General features: G+C 41.8%; 1 protein-coding gene and 1 long non-coding RNA gene across 3 annotated transcripts in view; one reads left to right on the top strand and one right to left on the bottom strand.

The window, feature by feature from the left end:
• The window catches only part of LOC138162161 (uncharacterized), a 445,118-nt gene that overhangs the window by 144,125 nt on the left and 286,105 nt on the right, over positions 1-14,888 (top strand). The window lies entirely within an intron of this gene.
• The window catches only part of NGF (nerve growth factor), an 85,746-nt gene that overhangs the window by 13,210 nt on the left and 57,648 nt on the right, over positions 1-14,888 (bottom strand). The window contains exon 2 of the mRNA XM_069090273.1: positions 1,326-1,465. The gene's annotated coding sequence lies outside the window, so the exon portion shown is untranslated. The remainder of the gene's footprint in view (positions 1-1,325; positions 1,466-14,888) is intronic.

Genomic DNA, 14,888 nt, shown 5'->3' with positions numbered 1-14,888 from the left:
TTTCTTTCTTTCTTTCTTTCTTTCTTTCTTTCTTTCTTTCCTCTCCTCTTGTCTAATGGAGAGCTGGCCAGTTTCTTCAGCTTAATGAAACAGAATCCCTTGGAGAGTAGATGCTTCCATGGACTTTCTAATGGTTACTGAGAACAGTCCTAAGGTTCTCCTTAACATAAATGTTTGAGCTTGAAGGTCTCTGGGAGGTTATCTCATCCAACCTCATTATGTCAGATATAAGGAACAGGAGGTTAAGAGAAGAAGGGGCTTGCTAAGGTTGTCTAGCTATTTAATTGTAGATGTACGGTTTGAGCTGTGGCTTTCTGAGGTCCAATGAGTTGTGCATTTCTACTAGGCCATGCTTTATGTAGCAGCGTCCCAGGTATCTAATATTAGAACGGTGAAGAAGAGAATAGAGTAAAACCAGAGGCACCATTTCTTCTCCATTAGGATTTCTTAGGAGATCTGTTACTCAGGATGTGCTCCTTCCATAGGAAGAAGACCTAACTCACTACCGCTATTTAAAAACCTAGTAAATGACAGAGTGCAGGTATGCCTATGTAGCCTTCAATATCCAGAGGAAAACTCAGCCAAGTACTCTGCGGGCTTTGTCCCCGTGACACCACATAAATATTTAGATAGATGCAAAATATTTAGATAACTGATATTTTTCTGCTAATACTCAGATATTGGGCCCAATGTAGATCTAGCCTAAGTGGCCTCTGAGAAGAGCATTTACATGCCTTGGAATTCAGCACAGGTGGCATAAATGCCCAGTTTGTATGTCCTTGGGCAACTCTAACTCTGTTGGTCATGCCCAGAAGAAATGTGTGTTCATTGAATTAATGGAAAAAGAATCTATGATCTCAGTCTACAAGTCTATAAATCCAGAGATGGGTGAAGGGGAAATCCAGGGGGGTTCTATGTGAAATAAAGCTAAATGACTTCAAATGAGTCAGCTTGGAATGAATGAATGTGACTGATGCTGGTGGCTCATTTAAGAACAAAAGACCCTGAATTCAGACACCATGCCAGTGGGCTAGAAGTTTAAAGGTGGGATGGCTGTGTGATGCTGCAAGAGATGGGGTCAGAAAGAAGGCCCCTTGGGGTAGTCTTCTCCCAGGCAGGTTTGGAGACCTGTGTGCACATGTTCATTAATACTGAGAAGCCCTCTCACATCCAGTTCATAATCAAGGTCCGCGCTAAACAGAACCTGAGCTCAAAAATGTTTCCCACAGCCTTAGGCTCATTTCACAGCTGTCCAGTCACCTCCTGGGTCTCTTTCCTGCAATGTAAGATGCTGGTGGTGCTTGGATGATCACATGAGCTCTTACCTCAGTGTGGCCTGGACAGAAAGCTGCTCCACAGGGAAAGCTTTTATTGGGTCCAGACGCTGAGCTGCATTTGGGTCCAGCATGCCATCCAACCCCTCAGACTGCACAGCCAAGGGCCAGTGGAGCCTCAGTCCAGGACTCTAGAGGAGGAATGGCACCCATATCAGAAACCATATCTCATTAGAATCAGACGTAGGAATCCCTGGTATTCTCAAAGCCCCAAATAAGGTGAGATTGTCCCCAAAGGACCATTGGACATTTACCTGGTGACCCGTGATATTACCTGGAACTTTTTTTTAATTTTTCTGTGGGTGAGGGGTGAATATAAGAGTGAAGAAAGAAAAACAATTAGTTCTTTACTCCCAGAAACTCTATCCTGTAGTCTGTGGATTGGCTTAGGCAATGTCCTTTGGAGGAAGGGTTAGTCTATGACCCTTGTTTCAGGATTAATTCCTTTGGTTTGTTCTTGGGCATGGTCCATGACGACTTTTATACCCAACAAAGCGACTTCAAATCCAACAACAGATTCATGTGACTGCAGACAGAGGCGCCCTTATCAAATGACAAAAATGAAAATCATTTTGTATGCTACACATTTGCAGAAATAGAGCCAACTCTGGAACAGTATAATGAGGGTAAATCAAACTGAAAAAAAAATGCCCTGACAATTCAGAACAAGTCAGTGCTTTGAAGAAAACTCAGATGAGCAATCATAGCAAATTAAAAAATGCAAGTATTTGAGAGATAAGGGTAAATTTTTTATGAAAATATGACAGAAATCTCAGAGAACCAGACCAAAGTTCAAGTTTTAGGAATCTAGAAATAGAGGGAGAGGAGAAAATGGTTGAAGAGGGGAGAGGAATCATTTAGTCTTTACTTTAAGTTGTTAGCACTGGAATAAGATAGAATTTCTTTATCTTCTTGCCCCCCAAACATTATTAAAGGTTTGAATGGGGATGGAAGATGCGAAGATACTAGGATGGCATTCTTTCTCACCCAGTCTCCATTTTTTTTTCAGATCTGATGATTGCCCCCATCCTGCCTCTTCCATCTTTACCTCTCCTCATTTGGGGGATTAATCTTTGCCCCTGCCCTCAGGAAACTTTCTGGGTGCATATTTTTCCAATGCTAATACACAAGAACAAACAAAAAGGAGCTTAGGAGGCTGTATCCAGGTACTATAATAATTTTCAGTCTTGGAAGTAACACCCCATCTCTATGGTGCTTTCCTTACAAGTCTACTGTGAGGTAGATGGTATGAGAACTGCTGTCTCTATTTTACAGATGAGAAAACAGAAGAATTGAATATCCTCTAATAAAAAACAACAACAACCTGGGAATGTCCCTTCCCTTTCCTCCCTCAGGCCCTGAAATTTGGTTTGGCTTAGGAAATGCCTGAAAGCACCTCTGACTCTTAATTAGGTTTTAGGCCTAGAGGGAACATTAATCTGGCAGTCCTTAGAAAGAGTCAGATACTCATGGGGAAAGACTTAGAATTAAGACTGTTCCAAGTCAGAGCTTGGTTTCTGGAGGGAGGCTTGCTCTGGGGAGCTATGAGAGAAACGATCAGGACTTAGCTACTCAAGGGAGAGAGGGCAGTCATAAGGGAATGGGGAAAAACTCAACCAATTCCTCATCCAGAGCCCACATTGCTGAAACCCCCACTCTCCCACTCCTACATTCAATAAGTTCCTTCAGTGGGCTGCCATTTTCCCAACTCCAAACCTGACCTTGCCAATTGCAACGCAGTAAAGCTGAATCCAAGGCAGGATAGTATAGTGAGAAGAAGCATTAGAATCAGAGCCAGGACGACCTGAGTCAGTGCCAGCCTCTAACACCCAGGAGACATGTGACCACAAGTATATCACTTAACCTCTCTTCAGTTCCTTCATCCATGAAATGAGGACCACAAAGACCTGTAATAATTACCTCACAGGGTTGATGGTGAGGAACAAATGAGATAATGGGCATCAAGAGCTTTGTAAACCATCAAATTTTCTACAACTGTCCGTTGTTGCCATTCTTGGATCCCACTCTGTGCCTGGCATCTCAGCCTCTCTTGTTGGTTCAAGTTGTTTGTCCTTCATTTTCAAAGAGCACCAATGACATCATGAGGGGGCTCACTTGCCAGTGAACTGGATTGAAGTGAGGCAGAGTTGTGCAAAGTCATCAGCCCTACTCTCTCTTCCAGCTAATAGAGTCCCCATGGAGACAGAACTAGGGGATTCTCCTTCTGCTTGGACTTTCAACTCTAAGCTGTGCTTGCTTATATTGGAGGTATTTTCTGATGGGTGGATTAATTCAAGTTGTGTCTCCTACCTCTATGACTTGACTGCTTGGAGAGGGTTAGGGACATACAATCCGTGAGGGGCACAGGGGGGAGGAGAGGCTGATCTCCTGGTTCCTCCAGAGTGACTCTGTATCTATGACGAGTCTCCTGGCATCCACGGGCCAGTGATCTAAATACTAACATCCTCTTTTGCCAGGGCATCTAACTACCTATTGCTGTACCAGACTGTGGACTCGATTTCTGTTTCTTTGATCCCCTCTCCCATATCCTACAGAAGCACAAACTTATTAACTGTAAAACCTCAGGTAAGTTACTTTACCGCTTGGGGCCTCAGTTTCCTCATCTGTAAAATGATGGGTTTGAACTAGAGGATGTCTAAAGTCCGGTTTAACCCTAAAGTCTATGGATGAACATGAAAGAGCTTTGAAAACAGCAAAGAGCTTTATAAATGGGACAGTGTAGTGGATAGAGTGCTGACCCTGGAATCAGGAAGACCTGGGTTTGACACACTGGCTTTTTGTGACTCTGGTCAAATCACTTAATCTCACTTAGGTCTCAGTTTCCTTACCTTGAAAATGGAGATAATAATAGCGTCTACCTTACACGGTTGTTGTAAGGATCAAATAGGATAATATATGCAAAGTGCTTTGTAAATCTTACACTCTATATAAATGTGGACTGTGAGGATGATGATGATGATGATTACTGTCCTTCTTGGACAGAGATGGCTTCTCTGACCTTGCTCAACCCACCAGTTGGTGGACAATATCTGTGAATGGTTTTAACTTGCTAATAGCATCCATTGGGATGAAAGGGAAAACCAACAAGGCTTGTTACAGAACCCTGAGCCCGAAGGGTCCTTAGAGGTCATTGAATCTATTTCTCATTTTATAGATAACGAAACTGAGACCCAAAGAGGGAAAATAATTCGCCCAAGATTACAGAGGCGGAGGAGGGACTGAAACTCAGGTCCCCTGATGCTAATTTCAGGGTTCTTTTCCATGGAAGGAGAAGTGAAAGGGAATGCACATTTGTACAGCGTCCTACTGTGTGCCAGGCACTGTGCTAAGCTCTTTACAAACATCTCATGTCATCATGAACCACTTAGTCCTTTTACCAGTTTTAGGAAGTAAGTAGGGTAGACACTATTGTGTTCATTTTACAGATATAGAAACAACCTCAGTGAGGTTGAATGATTGACCCTAGACAGCACCACTGGTAAATACTAGTGTCCAGAACTTGGAGCTTCTGTCTTCCAGGGCAGTATTCTGCACACACCACCACACTCCCATGTGCCATTTATTGTGGAAGGATTATTTTGGGAACTGAGGATTAACAGCCTGACTTTGGAATAGTTGGACGGTTCCTGTCGCCACCTCTCTTCATTTCTCACCTCTCCTCTCCTCTCCTCTCCTCTCCTCTCCTCTTCTCTCTCTTTTTCTCTCCTACACACACACACACACACACACACACACACACAATCCAGCAGGAGTGTAGCACCAAGTTCTTCTATAAGAGTATGAAAACAAATTGGGGTTTACCTCTGTATCACACCCCTTCCCTTCCACGTGTCACTGAGAAATGAGCTTTCCAGCAATGAGCGTGCTGGGCTCTCCTGTGAGGCCTCTCTAGTCTTCTTACACCGTGCACACCTATACTCTGTTACCCACTCCCACCCCCCATACTCTGTGATCCAGTGACACTGACCTCCCTGCTATTTCTCAAACAAGACACTCCATTTTCTCAACTCTCACCCATTTCCCCTGATTGTCTCCATTTCTGGAACGCTCTTGCTCCTTATCTCCACCTCCTGGTTTTACTGCCTTCTATTGAGTTCCACCTTAAATCCTACCTTCTACAGGAAGCCTTTATTAATCCCCCATAATTTTGAAGCTTTCCCTCAACTGATTACTTCTCATTTGTCCTATCTATAGCTTTTTTGTACATTATTGTTTGCATCCCCCCATTAGACTGTGAGTTCCTTGAAGGCAGGCACAGTCTTCTGCCTTTCTTTATATCTCCAGTGTTTGTCACAGTGCCTGGCACATGGTAGGAAATTAATAAATGTTTACTGACTGTAAGCAGGGACAAATGAATTTCACTTTGTGCAGTAGGAGTACTGAAAATTGATGTAAAATTGATTAAGCATATGGTACCTGCACAGCCTTGTACAGATGCTAGGGGTAGATAATGAAGTAGGAGGACAAAGTAATTTAGACATGTCCTAGCTGGCATTCTGTAAAAGGCATTGATTTGAGAGCCTGCCACCAACTATGTTACAACATGAAGACTGTGAGTTCTGAGTACAGTACCTCGCACATAGTAGGTATTTAATAAATGCTTGTTGACTGCCTGGGGTCAGAAGATCTTGGTCAGATCCTACTTCTGACAACCTGTGTGACTTTGGCCTTAACTTAATCTTCTTAGATCTCAGTTTCCTCATCTGAAAATAAGAGGGAGGGTAGCAGAAAAGATGACCTCTGAGGCCCCTTCCAGTTCTAAATCAATGAGTTTGTGACCTATGATTCTATCATTCCTCAAAAAGTTCATAATATAGTATGGAGAAGTAATGATCGTAATTATTATTAATATAGTCACAATAAATATATTTAACAGAAACCTAATTTAAATAAATCAAATTATAATAAACATAATAATAGAAATATTATAACAACTAGCATTTATATAGAGAAAGCTTTAAAGTTTGCAAAGTACTTTACCTATGACATGAATACTATGAAGTAGATGCTATGGTTATGTTCATTTTACAGGTGAAGAAACTAAGGCACAGACAGACCCTATGCCTAAGGTCAAACCACTAGTGTCCGAGGCAGAATTCAAACCCAGATCTTCCTGATTCCAAGCCACATATTCTTTCCACTATGCCATCTCTCTATCACTTTACAGATAAACATAATTAGAATAAGAGAAATATATAAAAGAATGCTGAAGTACCATGGGAAAAGATGTGGGAGAAATTAGCTCTAGGGTTTTATTAAGGCGGTGGAATTTTACCTGGATTTTGAAGGCTAGGTGAGATGCCAACAAATAGAGTAAGGGGTGGGTAGGAAGAGACAGTCCAGGTAGAGGGAACAGGTGTGGAGGTGGGAAAAATTGGAGGATGGCAAGTAATCTCACTTGCCTCTTTGTTAACATTTTAAACATGCCAAGCCAACTTCTGGGTCACTTTAACAACTCCCAATGTGAATTCCTTTATGAAGTCTACAATCCTTTTGTAGAGTGCTGTATGTAAGCTAAGTTCATCTTCTGTGCAAATACAGTATTGTACATTCTTAAAAAGAGCAGGCAAGAGGGTTAATGATATCTACCCAGCCCAGCCTTAGTAAAGGGATGCTCATCATTTCTTGATGATGAATTCGACACATTCCATCAACTGATGCTGGGGAATTAGCAAAAGGTATTATTTTTTGGTTCAAATGATCCACAACGGATATGGGAAAGACCCTAGATTCCCTTTCCAAAGGGTTTATGCTAACAAAGCTTCCTGGGCACCTTTGTGGGCCTCTAAAGGCAGATCAACCATCAGATCCAGGTCTAACGGCTTGCTGAAGGGGAGAAGGTGGGTTCAATAGGGGGGAGTGCAAGCACATGTGTGCATGTCTGTATGTATGAAAGAGAGACAGCGATATAGCATGCTTTACAGGTTGAACTGGTGGTCCCATTAACTCCAGGGGTCATCTTTTTTTTTATGTCCCTACTAATGATGGAAAGGAAGAATATAGGTTTGGAAAGCAATGAACTAGGAGTCATGAGCTTTAGTTTGGGCTCTGCACTAATTAGCTGTGAAACCTTAGGCCTAGTTGCCCCACCTCTCAACACCTTTTGTTTCCTTGCCTGTAAATGTGAAGTAAGGGGTTGGTCACACCAGCTGACCTCTATATAAGGCCCTGGATCAGAGTAATGCTGACCCTTTAGCCTGACTAGGTCTTGATGATTTTATATCAAGTTCAGCTAAGAGTCTAAGACAAATAGCAAATGTTTAAGAATTAATATCCTATTCAAGCTAGACCTTAATGGAAATATCAGGTTTTCTGCTAGGTGTTATATCCAAAGAATGATGGCTATGTGATTGAAGCCAACTTTTAGTTTCTGCCCTGCCTATTCCCTCATCTGTTTCCTTAGTTCTAGTAGTTCTGAAGTTATTTTTGGTCCAGATTGAAAGATCTCATGGACCATCTCCCCTCTACTCTCTACCCCTTTCCTCTCAATATTCCTCCTGCCTGCCCTTCCAATTCTCTTACCACTGAAAGAAATTCCTTACTAGTATGATAGGAAGTATCCTACCATATTTACTCATATGATAGGAAGACTGACATTGTATGTGATGGAATCCCATTGAGATGTATGATAAGTAAGTGATTTATTCCAGAAACAAAAATAGGCATGAGGACAGTCCCTGGGGTTATCTCAGGGATACTTACAGATACCTGCGCTGACTTTTCTGATCCTTCTGAGGTATAGTGGAAGAGAGCACTGCATCCGAAAGGGGGCTCACCATTAGAATGGGAGCTCCTTGAGGGCAGGAGACGTTTTTACTCTTTGTATTCCTAGTGCCTCCTTAGTACAGTGCCTGGCACATATTAAGTGCTTAATAAATGCTCTTTGATTGATTGAATTTGATCAATTCAGAAGACTTGGGTTTGAATTCACCCTCTGTCATCAGTTACCTTGGTGACTTACAACCAGTTAGGGCTGCATAAGATCATAGGATTTTAGACAACCCTTTCATTTTACAGATGAGGAAACTGAGTCTCAGAGAAGGGAAGTGACTTGCCCAAGGTCACACAGGTAGCAAACAGAATGGAATTTTAACCCAGATCCTCTTCTTCCAAATTCAGCATAACATTTTATTTCCTCAGCTCCCAAAATGAGAAAGTTATACTAAGTGACCTCTACATCCTCTTCTCTTCAGATCCATTTTGTCTAGGTCTGCTGCTTTCTTTAATCTGTATCAGTGTGTATGTTAACGTATGTATGTTTGAAGATTACCATTTATATGCTACACCAATGTACTTCTCTAGTTCAATTCAAAGATCTATGATCCCACTGGTATGGAACGTCCTTCACTGAGGCAGATCCCAGCCCACCACCCATGCCATAGCAAAGAGTCTTCATGAACTTCTATGGCCAAAAGAATTGTCAGGTCAGGGCTAACTTTCTAGTGATGAATCTCTGAACTTGGTGGGGTTGGTCTTCAGATAAGCCTGCTTGGTACAACTCGCTAGAACTTAGACTCTCTTGTCATAGTTTTCAAGAAGCCGGGGTTACCTATATATCATAATAATGCTAAAATAATCATGATAACATTGATATGGAATTTTGAGATTGGCAGGGTGCTTTAGAAATATTATGTCATTTTTATCCAAATCTCCTTTTCTAATATGATGAGACAACAAAGTATGAATTTATTTAAAGTATGCAAATATAAAGCATTTATTATTACTACTATTTATTATCTATTTATTGTTACTACTACCATTAGTACTATTATTACTATTACCATTACCATACCCCAAGTCCCTCCTTTTCTCTGCCATTTCTTATTCAGAGTACATAGTTGTGGGAAGAAGAGGGATGGAATTTGGGTACTTGTACTCCGGACCCCGGATTCATTTTTTCAGTCTAATCTCCCTGTTCTCCTTATTTTGGCCTAATCAGGAGCTCTCTAGTATGGAACCTGACCATCAGACTTGCCAATTAGTGGGCTTTTAGTGGAATTAAAAAAAATCATTTTGGTTAGTTTCAACTGATTGCAATGTTTGAGAAAATACAACATATTTAACTATCTAGTGGTTTTGGCACATCCAATAGGAAAATAGCAGACCTGGTACCAAGGCCTTGGGAAGGCATTAAGAGTTCAGAAAATTGCCTTGTTTTTCAAGAGAACAATTTTTAAAATGGACATTTTTAGGGTATGTCCCTTTCAACGAGAAGTGGTCCAATGGATTCCTTGGGGGAGATCCTGGATTGATTTCAGAAACACTTTCCAGCCACCATCAGTCGCCCTTTGGGTCTCCCCAGAGACAAAAGCAGCTTGAAGAAGAGGCCATTGTGGTTGGCTGACCTTGAAACTTCAGACTCAAAGGGACTTTGATGTGCCTGTGAGTGGCCTGCTATTGTTAGAGACTGTCCACAGAGGACATGTTATTTACCTGACTGGGCTCATGGTATGTGTAGCAGCCTACATTACAGAGAAACGATCATAGAACAATGCCATTAATGTGGTCAACACAAAGACAGCTAAACACAAAGCAGCCTGCCATAAGGACAGTATATTTTTATAAGCCTACACTGCTGAAATAGTAACCCTCATTATGTAGCCCATCAGCTTAGTAATACTAATGATATATCTATAATCTCTCCAGCAGTGCCAAAAACAATCCAGCAATTTTTCAAACTTCTTTGAGACCCTAAGAAAACATTTCCTTGGTTCCAACTGGCTGTTCCTTAAACCACAAGAAAGATCTGTTTCTGTTATGTTTTTGGTCTTTCTCTGCTCTGTACTTTGTGTACTCGTGACTAAGGGTAAATGACAGCATCCTGTCAAAGGCGACCACTCAGGTTAGCTGGTGGCAAGGTTTCCATTGGAGAGTTCTAGCCATATAGCTTGAGGTTGAAACCAAACATGGCATCTGGACTGGTGGCTTAGGCCCCAGCTCTTTATCCCCAATGGCCTGATCAGATTAAATGTCCTTAGTTTTGCCTTTTCTTTCTCAGTGTGAGGTATGTTTTCCAAGCAATAGGTCAAGCAGTGTTACAATACACATGCGTATAATGCAATTCAGATGTCATTTAAGAATAATCAAGGGAAGCTGCATCCCTTAAAAAGATCAGGTCAGAGTCTAACTTAAAAGATGTGGAGACTTAAGGGCTTTCTGAAAGCCAAGACAGTAAGTTCCATAATTAAAGAACATTATTGGAGAAGTTATGGGGCTTTAATTTAAATATTTCAGTCATGAGGCTGGCCCCTTTGTTCCCAAAGACATTCTATGGAGTATTGAATTGTTTGCTGGAACCATGGGGCTGTTTCTACTGAGAAAATCCCAGCATATCCCTATCCTCCACACTACTTTGTGTCCAAGGGAAATATGGAGGACCCATGCCCTGAGCCTGGTGAGCATCACATGGGAGAAAACTCAGCCCTTGGGACACAGTCAAGCCAAGTTTTGCCTTTCTCCCTACCCTTCTGCCCCCATGATTCTGCTGAAGGCACTTGGGAGCAAGAGTTGACATAACATCTTTGATGCCTTTCTTGTTTCTTGCTGACATTTCTTGGCATGTCCACTCACTTCACACCCAGAAAATCTGACTCAAGGCATAAAAGAGATAACTCAGCCCCACTCTGCCCAGACCTGCTACTCAGGCAGATCCTGGGTAACTTGGAGCCAAGATAAAGGACAGGGAAGGGAGCTCCTCTTCCAGAAATGAAGAATTTCTTCTCATGGCTACATTTGTCTGGAGCCTTGCGTTTTAGCCGCTTCCTGTATAGGATTTTTTTTTTACTAGCCTGAGTCTTAAATTGGCTCCTTCCTCCCATCCAGTGCTGAATGTACTCAATGGAAAATGGTGGAATGTCAGCCAAGCGGTTAACTCTAATGAAGGACTATTTGAAGGGGGTATTTTTAAGCTTAGGTAAAGTGGAGTTCTTTCATTATCTCGGGAGGAAAGGTCAGAGGAGATGGAAACCTGCTGTCCTTCTAAAGTCACATGATTCCCATATAATTACATCTCAGAATATTCCCAATCTTCTAGAATTTCTCCTTTTGGGTTTCATTTGACCATGACATCATGAACAAAAGGAAAACTGCATACCAGGGGAATTCACTGAGGGGTCAACAAGAGCCCCACAGTGTGCATCTGTCTCTGGAGGCCCCAGACCTTTTGAGTAATAAGAGAAGGCCAGAGATTGAGAGCAGATTGTGCCCTTCCTTCCCTCCTCAATGTTATGGTCTCTTCTATATCCCACTGCACACCTATAGGCTGAAGAAAATCCATTGGCATTTAACCTGTTACTATTCTACATTTAGCATTCAGGAAAATTCAAAACTCAGCATTTTTGATCCCCAGTCAATTCAATTCTTTATTACCTTATTCCATCAAATCTTTGGATTTAGGATCAGTTATCTAGGGATAGAAGGGATCCATCTAGTCCAACTTTCTCATTTTTCAGATGAGGAAACTGAGGCCATGAGAAGTAGGATGTGGATCCAGGTTCTCTGACTTCAGTACCAATGTTTTTTTCCCACTGTACAATGCTGTGGAACTATAGAGATCACCTAATCCAAGGCCTCTGTTTGGCAGATGAGAAACCTGCAGGTTCAGAAATTTATCTAAGGTCACGTAGTTACTAAGTGTCAGAGCTAGTCCTGGTACCCAGGAAATTCAATTTAGTTCAAGTCAATTGAAAAAATTAAGCACCTATTGCCTAGAGCACAGGGATGGGCATGGGGGGACATAACAAAACTTTAAAAAGACTAGTACCTCCCTTCATGAAGCTTATAGATAAGACACATGCAGAGGCAATGTCACATGTTGCAGTAAGTTGTAATAACACTTGCCAGAGAGACACACGGAACAAGTGCTATATAAAAAAAAGAGAGTGAAAAGGATGCCATTGCTGAGGGAAGAGGGGGAAGGGAAGATCAGAGGAAAGCTTTAGGAAGGGAGGAAGTGCCTGAGTTTGCCTTTAAAACCCAGGTACATGGACGAGGAAGTTGCTACTCTGCGTTTCACCCCCAAACCTGTCACCTCCTCTGGCTGGGAGAGTCATTTGCTATTTGTACCAACATTTGGTTGGAACTGTTGGCTGCACATGCCTGGTGTCTGCTCTCTGTAACTGTGAGATACAGGCAAAGATCCTGCAGCTGGGGTGCCATTATCTGTAATCACTGAAAACAAAGATGCTGAGTAACAGACTTAAAAATTATTTTTGAAATGACCCATTTTTCTTCGTTCCTAGGCAGTCACATTGCTATTTGGGAGATGCACAAATCCCATTCATCACAGGCCCATGTTACATCTACAAACTTAGGGACCCATGGAGAGTATGGCATAAAGGATAGGGCACTGGACTTGGGAGTAAGGACGAAGGAGCTTCAAACACACTCATATCTCCCACATCTTTTTAAAAAAACCCTTGATTGATCTGACCATTCACACTAGCTATTGTTTTATATTTCTCCCCTTCTTGCCTAAATTCTTTGCAGAAGATGTCTACGCTAGGTATTTCCATTTCTTCTCTCACTTGCTTGATTCAAACTTGTAATATGGCTTGCAACCTCATTCTTTAACTGCAACTGCCCACTTCAAAGCTAATAATGAATGATTTCTTTATTGCCAGATAGAGTGGCCTTTTCTCAAAGCACCATCTTTATTGACCTCTTTGCAGCTTTTGACACTGTCAATTACCTTTTCCTACTGGATATACTCTCTTCTCTCTAGTTTTATAACTCTCTTCTCTTGTTCTCCTTTTACCTTTTAGACAACTTTCCCAATCTCTTCTTGCTAGATCTTCATTCAAGGCAAACCCACTAATTATGGATGTTCCCTAAGAGCCTAATATGGACTCTCTTTTCTTCTTCCTCTTTACCATCTAACGTGGTGATTGCATCAGCTCCCATGGGCTCAGTTAACCAACTGTCTTTATAGATGGTTATGAGGCCTATATTTTCAGCTTTAGTCTCTCTCCTGAGTTCTGGTGCCACATTACCAACAGACTTTTGGATATCTCCAATCGGATGTTCTCTAGGCATCTCAAACTCAACATGTCCAAAACAGAATTCATTCTCTCTCCCTCCCCTGAAACTTTCCCCTCTTCCCAATTTTCCTTTTACTATCAAGGGTACCACCATTCTCCCAGTGACACAGGTGCACAACCTTAGTGTCATTATTAACCCCTCACTCACACTTACCCCACTTGTCTGTTGTCAGATCTTGTCATTTCTATTATCACAATATCTTTTGTAGACATCTGCTTTTCTGTATTCACATATCCATCTCCTGGCACAGTCTGACACCTTCATGGATTTTTTGCAATAGCCTTCTCCTTGGTCTTCTTATCTAAAGTCCTTCCCTATTCCAATCTATTATCTTCTCAGCTGCCAGAGATTTTCCTAAGGTGCAGGTATCACTGCCCTGTTCAGTAAAGTCCAGTGTCTTCCTATTGCCTCCAGGGTCAATTATTGTGTGCCTTTCAAAGCTCTTCACAACTTGAACTATTCCTGGCTTTCTAATCTTCCTTCATTTTATCCTCACCCCCCTCATTCTTCCATAAGGCTACCCTGGCCTATCCTCTGCTTGACACAATCACTCCATCTCCCAGATCTGTGGCTTTGCATTGCCTTTCCACCATGCCTAGAATACTCTGCCCCTTCATGTCCCTTCACTGGCTTTCTTCAAGACTCAGCTCAAATCTTGCCTTCGGTTATCTTCCATCTGTATTATATATGTCTTTTACATGCCTAGTTCCTCACAAGTTGTCTCTCCCATTGGGATGTGAGATCCTTGAATGCAGGGACAGTGCTTTAACCTTTCTTTGTATCTCCAGTGGTTAGTATGGTGCCTAATAAATGTTGGCTTGTTTCCACTAGCTATGTGGTCCCAGGTAAATCGCAACCTCTCAGTTTCATTATCTATGAAATGATCCGATGGGCTTGATGACTTCTCAGATCTTTATCCAGCTCTAAATCCCCAGAGAGGGATTCCATAGCTTCCCCCTACTTTCTGATACTGTCTTGTCAGTTCGTAGTTAATAATTCTTTGGGGTTCACTTAATTTCTGCAAGAAGATAGCCAAATTCAAAATACTGCCCAAGAGTACAGACATCTTGGAGAGCCTCTGTTTCAGAGATACTAAACTCCGGCAGGCTCCCACAAAACTCCCCAGGGCCCAACAAGATTTAAATGTGATTGGGAAATGTTTAACAAAATAGAAATATAATGCATTACATTATTTACAGCAACATTAACATAGATAATGTTAACTTGTGGTTTCCTAAGTCAATCTGAGGCCTTCAAGGATGCATTTTTATTTGCATTTGACACCACTGGTATACACAGTCACTCCAGGTCATTCAGCAAAGGAGGATTGCTTTAGGACTGAGTTACTGGAATTGGCTTGAGGACAGTCTCATATTTACAACCCAGGGTTACTGGAAAACCTCCTTTGCATATTGGCTTGGATAGCCAAGCCTGCAAACTGTAACAAGTACTTCTGAAAGTAGGAGAAAGTTATCTAGGCAGATGGAAGACAGG

Source organism: Petaurus breviceps, unplaced genomic scaffold (assembly GCF_028583685.1).
Source record: "Petaurus breviceps papuanus isolate PSGF00001 unplaced genomic scaffold, PetGlider_PUasm1.0 186, whole genome shotgun sequence".
In the NCBI taxonomy this organism is placed as follows: domain Eukaryota; kingdom Metazoa; phylum Chordata; class Mammalia; order Diprotodontia; family Petauridae; genus Petaurus; species Petaurus breviceps.
Note: the sequence above shows the minus strand (reverse complement) of the source record. Positions and strands in the feature narration are given on the sequence as shown.